The following is a 6,161-nucleotide window of genomic DNA, read 5'->3' as shown; positions in this document are numbered from 1 at the left end:
CCATCAATGGTGTCTATTTAGATTTCCAAAAAGCCTTTCACAAAGTTCCACACAAAAGGCCATTTTAAAAATGCAGTTATCCTGGTATGATGGAGACTGGTGCAATGCACAGGGAAGTTGCTTAGAGACAAGAAACAATGGTTTAGGATAGAAGGGCACTTCTTGGAGGAAGAAGCGTGAACACGGGCATTCCCCTCTGACTACCTTTGTTTAGCATTTTTATGACTTATTTGCAGGAGAGAAGGCACAATGAAAAGCCCAAGGATATGGGAATAAATTGATGTTAGTATGAGGCTATGTGAGAAGGCAGAAAATATTGAATTGTTCTTTATAGGGGCAAAAATAAAATATTGAACTAAGGGAAAAATAATCTCAAGTATACTTAGAAGTTTCTTTACTCATTCATTCATTACACAGTTATTGAGGATCTACTTTGTGGCCAGATATTGTGCTACAAGTTGGAGAGAATAATTGAGAAGGGGTTTCTCCCTGCTGTGAGAGAGCTTAAATGGAACAAGAAGATATTCCTGAATCTTGAGAAAAGTAAATTAAAGATGAATAAAAGGATGTAGCTCACAGAACAGGAAACACATGGAGCTTAGTTTTCTAAGAGTTAAGCTAAGGTTGCAAAATGTAAATATACTCAAAATACTTAGATAATTCCTAAAAGGCACTGATATGCTAGCTCTGTTAAGGGAAGCTAGAATATTTGGGGCTGCATCCATAATATCTCTATACATCAGGACCATTTTTTGTTGCAAGGGACAAAAACCCAATTCAAAACCAACTGAAAAAGAGGTAAGCCTGACTTCAGGCATAGCTGGGTGTGGAGAGGCAGGAGATGTCACAAGAGCTTGGTGTGGCTCCCTCGCTCTCCACCTCTCAGCTCTCTGTTATTCTGTGTTGGTTTCATTCTAAGAGTTTTTTCACAAGGAGTAAAGGCGGCTTACATATGGGTATGGAAGGTGGAAAAAATTCCAGTTTTCTGTGTTGCACAGCACCTGTGACCCTTTTTTTCCCAGCCCCCACGTCAATTCCTGAAAAAGGACAGTGAATGGCCCAGCCCTGAACCACTCACTGTGGCCAGAAAGTTGAAGTATCATTACTGACCAGGCCAGGGACAGCACAGCTGCCAACCTGAAGAGCCAGGACGAGGGGGAGCAGTCAGCCTCCCAGAACCACACAGACTGAGAATGAGGAGGAAGTCATTTCCCAAGTAGATGGTCGGCAGACAAGAAGTAAGAGAGAACAACTATCTGCTTCCTCTCTATAAGTCATCATAGACTGATTATGGTTGGGGGAGGAGCCTCTAAGATAATCCCCCTCTCATTCCTGCCTCCTGCTATTCACACCCCTGTATAATCCCCTCCCTTTCAAGGTGGGGGATTTAGTGACTCACTTCTAAGGAAAAGAATGTGGCAGAAGCATGGAAGGTCACTTCTGAGATTCAGTTATAAAAGACTGTGTGTTCCAGGGGCCAGCCCCATGGCCTAGTGGTTGAGTTCAGTGCGCTCCGCTTTGGTGGCCTGGGTTCACAGGTTTGGATCCCAGGCGTGGACCTACACCACTCGTCAGCTATGCTGTGGCAGCATCCCAGATACAAAATAGAGGAAGATTGGCACAGATGTTAGCTCAGGGCCAATCTTCCTCAAGCGAAAAAAGAGGAAGATTAGCTCAGGGTGAATCTTCCTTGGCCAAAAAAGAAAAAAAAAAAAGACTGCAGGTTCCATCTTGGATGCCCTCTTTCTAGCTCTCTCTTGGATTGTTCACTCTGGGGCAGCCAGCTACCATGCTGTGAGTCAGTCCTATGGAGAGGCCCAGCTAAATGAGCTTGGAAGTGGACTTTCTGAGACTGATAATAACCAGGTGTATGAGCTTGGAAGTGGATCCCCCCCACGCCAGTCTTTAGATGAGACTGCAGACCTGGCTGACAGCTCAACTGCAGCCCCATGAGAGAACTGGAGCCAGAGGCACCCAGCTAAGCTGTCCCCAGATTCCTGACCCACAGAAACTGAGAGATCATACATTTTTATCATTATAAGCCACTAAGCTTTGGGGCAATTTGTTAAACATCAATAAATAACTAATACACTGGAGTTGGTACAATAAGGTAATATTTATGTTCTTATGTGCAAATGACCAAAAATAGGTAAATACATACAAGATCAGATAAACAAATCTGTTAAAATATCATATGTGATTCTGTCATGTTTGAATATTTTCTGTGTTGAATGTGAAGAAAATGAACTTTTCCCCCATAGATGAAACTATTGGGTATTATTTTTATCAATAAATAGACTGAATATATAGCAGCTGCATTGTATCTTATTAAATACAAATCTTAAATCAAGACACAGTAATTACAGCATTCTGTAGCTAGTTAAATTCTAGACTACATTATTTGGCTGTGTTCTGGACTGTTTCTCTAATTTTTTTGTTGTTCCAATGAGATTTTCAATTGTAATTGGAGGTTAAAAAGAATCATTTTGCCAAGTTTCCTTTGACTCCTTGTTTAAAAGATCTGACACGGATCACCATGAGGGAAAGGTCCGTATGAGGTCAACATGACTTTGTCTTTGAGATCTGTTTACGTCTTCGTGTTGGTAGTTACCTAAGTACCTCTCCCTGATGAAAAGTCTAAAAAAATCTCAAGGGAAAAAGAAAGAGGACTGAGTCCAATATCAAAAGGATGTTTATTAAAGCCAATTTTCTTTAGCAGCAGCCTTGCAATAAAATAAAAGATATTTTTAAATGTATAAATTCATAAGCCTGGGTATAAACCTAGACTGATGTAGTTCCATAAAAATTATCAAGTTGTAACCTCTAAAAGCTAAGTAGGTAATAGAACTGTTGATTAACCTCAACTGAAGTGCTTATACCTGCTACTATATTCAGAAGTTAATAGCTACCCGGGGGCATTTTTAACTTACATGTGACGTTGAGTAGGGTTTTCCTCTGATGATCGCCCTCGTATTTCAGAAAATTCTAATTAGCAACTAATTACCATTGCACCCTGTCATCACACAACCCTCATGTTGCTGCTGTAACTTTATTTCTTCAAATAAGACAGAGGGAGGCTCCAACAAGTTCTGAAGCTGCTTTTGATAATTATATAGCACAGAGAACAACACTACCTTTGCTATTATTTCTGTAAGATATAACTGTCTCCAGACAACCAGTGCGCTCAATGTAGAGCCAAAACAATGTTGGTCTGCTTGTGTATTTGGGAGACCAGTGTCTCACAGTGAGCCTGTGTTATGTTTCCCACCCTCTCATAGGCAAGGTTATATGTCTCCAGGTTTTCTTGCAAGGCACTGGAAGCAGGGCCCTTTACTTGGGATTCATTGGAATTCAATGAATACTTAGAATTCATTACTCATTACCAGTTAACTCATTTTATGGTGCAAAGTTTTTCATCCTAACCAATTCTCACTCACGTGCATAGAAAATTCCATGTTTTAACATATAGTATTACATTTGGTTGAGTTTTTTTTTTTCTTTTCCTTCCTTATATAACTTTCAACTACTGTAGAGGACTGTTTTGAAACTATTTAATTGTTGTTGTTGTTCAGTCCTCTGAAGATTAATGAGGAAAGTTGTATGAATATACACATAGTAATGCAAACATACTCCCTTATTGCCTAGGTGCTAGGTAATGCCCAAAGATATTGAGCCCAAGGAACTGAAGTCGTGTTTGTGATGATGGATGCTTTGCAGAGAGCCAAGTCTATAGAAGCTGGAGAAGAAACAGAACTGATGGTTCCATCTTCTCTTCCAGAGACAAGAACTTCGACACCCCAGGGCCCTGAGAGGTTTAGATCACCCTGGAGCTGTTGCAAAGCTAATCTGGTGCCATTATGTGGAAATGGAGGGATTCTGTGCACCACCACCCTGATTTCACATTGGAAAGCCAAGGGTTTTTTATTCCAACTCCAGACAATTCCACAGAGAAGTGGTTATTATGTATGATTATTTGCCTACTTAAACTACAAAAGTTTTCTATATATAATAGCAAAGAAAGAAACCATAAAGGAAAGACTGATAGATTTTGCTACAAAAAAGGGAAAACATTTCCAAGTAAAAAAAAAATACAGTAAATAAAACTAAAAGGCAAATGAAAATAATGGAAGGTATTGGCAAAATGTATGACAAAGGATTAGGGCTAATGTTTTTAATACACAGTTCTTTTTAATCTCTATAAATACAATTAAGTTTCTTTTTCTTTTCCTTTTCTGGGGATAGTGTCTAGAGGCATTCAAAATGGTCCAGCACTTGACATACTGTTGTAGGCTATCTTACAATACAGCTTCCAGCAATGCCAGGCTGTCCTGAGCCCCTGGTATTAGAATTGTCTATCTTTATACCAAGAAGGGAGAGACAACACCAGAATCCACATGTCGCGTGTGCCCAGGTCAGCTTCAAGGAGTTCATGCCGTGAGACCTAAAGTTCTTATGAGATTGTCTAAAACAAAAAAACATATCATCTGGGCCTGTGGTGCCTCCATGGTTGCTAAATGTGTCTGTGACAGGATCAAGTATGCTTTTCTAAAGGAGGAACAGAAAATCATTGTGAAAGTGTCGACGGCACAAGCACAGTCAGAAAGCTAGATTTAAAAATGGAGATTTTTTTGAATAATAAAAATAAAATCAAAAGCCTTCTAAAAATTTAAGTTTCTTCTGTTCCTACATCATGGGAAAATGGATGGGCATATTTTCACCAAATTGGGAGATATATTTGGGGTGACCTGACTTAAAATATAGCCTATGTGTTGTACAAGAGGTCCATTTGGGAGGACCCTGGGGAAAAACCAAGGGAGTTGGGCAGTGCTGCGTTAGAGCAGTTGGACCTGAGGCTCAAAGCAAGGCCCTTGGGAGTGTCCATTGGGTCAGACATACTAGCTGAAGTATCAATGGTATTAACACTGGCTAAAGCATAGAGTGTTGTGAGGACTCAATGAGATCATCCATGTAAAGTGCTGAACTCAATGCCTGGGGCATTCACTCACTGATTCATTTACTCAGTAAATTTTTATTGAGTGACTGCTGTATATCAGGTGCTCTGTTGGGTGCTAGGGATACAGCAGTGATCAAAACAGACAGCCATCTCCACCCTCTTGGGGCTTACATTCTGCTTAGGTTCCTTTTTTTCTAAATTATCCAATTTGCTGGCATGTAATTGTTCATAGCAGTCTCTGATAATCCTGTGTATTTCTGTGATATCAGTTGTAATGCCTCCTTTTTAGTTTAAATTTTACCTATTTGAGTCTTGTCTCTTTTCTTGGTTAGTCTAGCTAAAGGTCTGTCTATTTTATCTTTTCAAAAAACAAACTCGTATTTTTGGTGATCTTTTCTATTGTCTTTCTAGGCTCTATGTCATTTATTTATGCTCTAATCTTTATTATTTCTTTCCTTCTGCTAACCTTTGGGTTCGTTTGTTCTCCTTTTTCTAGTTTTTATAGCTTCTTGAGGCATAAAGCTAGGTTGTTTGAGATTTCTTTTTTCTTAGTGTAGCTATTTGTCACTTTATACTTCCCTCTTAGAACTATTTTTGCTGCATCCCATACGTTTTTGTATGTTGTGTTTCCATTTTCTTTGACTCAAGGTATTTTTTGATATCTTCTTTAAACTATTGATCATTCAGAAGTATGTTGTGTAATTTCCACATATTTGTGAATTTTCCAGTTTTCCTCCTGTTACTGTTTTCTCGTTTCACACCTTTGTGTTTGGAAAAGATAGCTGGGATGATTTCAGTTTTTTAAAATTTGTTAAGATTTGTTTTGTGGCCCAACATTCTGTCTATCCTGGAGAATCATCCATGTGTAAGGAAGGAAAAGAAAAATGTGTATTGTGCTGCTCTTGGATGGGATGTTCTAGACAAGACTTGTCGTTCCTTTTGGTCAATAGTGTTTTTTCACTTCTGCTGTGTCCTCATTGATTTTCTGTCTCAATGATCTATCCATTGTTGATAGTGGGGGAATGAAGTCCCCTCCTACTATTTTATTACTCTCGATTTCTCCTCTCATTTCTGTTAATTTTTACTTTATATAGTTAGGTGCTCTGATGTTGAGTGCAGTATATTTACAGTTTTTATGTCCTCTTGATGAACTGCCCCTGTATCAATATATAGTGACCTCCTTGTCTCTGGTGAACAGATTTTGACT

At 39.1% G+C, this 6,161-nt stretch overlaps 1 pseudogene; it reads left to right on the top strand.

Annotated features, from left to right (window-relative positions):
- Nucleotides 1-3,419: 3,419 nt before the first annotated feature.
- LOC131410578 (large ribosomal subunit protein eL34-like) lies at nucleotides 3,420-4,797 on the top strand (annotated as a pseudogene).
- Nucleotides 4,798-6,161: the final 1,364 nt, after the last annotated feature.

Source organism: Diceros bicornis, chromosome 10 (genome assembly GCF_020826845.1).
Source record: "Diceros bicornis minor isolate mBicDic1 chromosome 10, mDicBic1.mat.cur, whole genome shotgun sequence".
NCBI classification, from domain to species: Eukaryota; Metazoa; Chordata; class Mammalia; order Perissodactyla; family Rhinocerotidae; genus Diceros; species Diceros bicornis.
The sequence above is the reverse complement of the archived record's forward strand: the minus strand, read 5'-3'. Positions and strand labels throughout refer to the sequence as shown.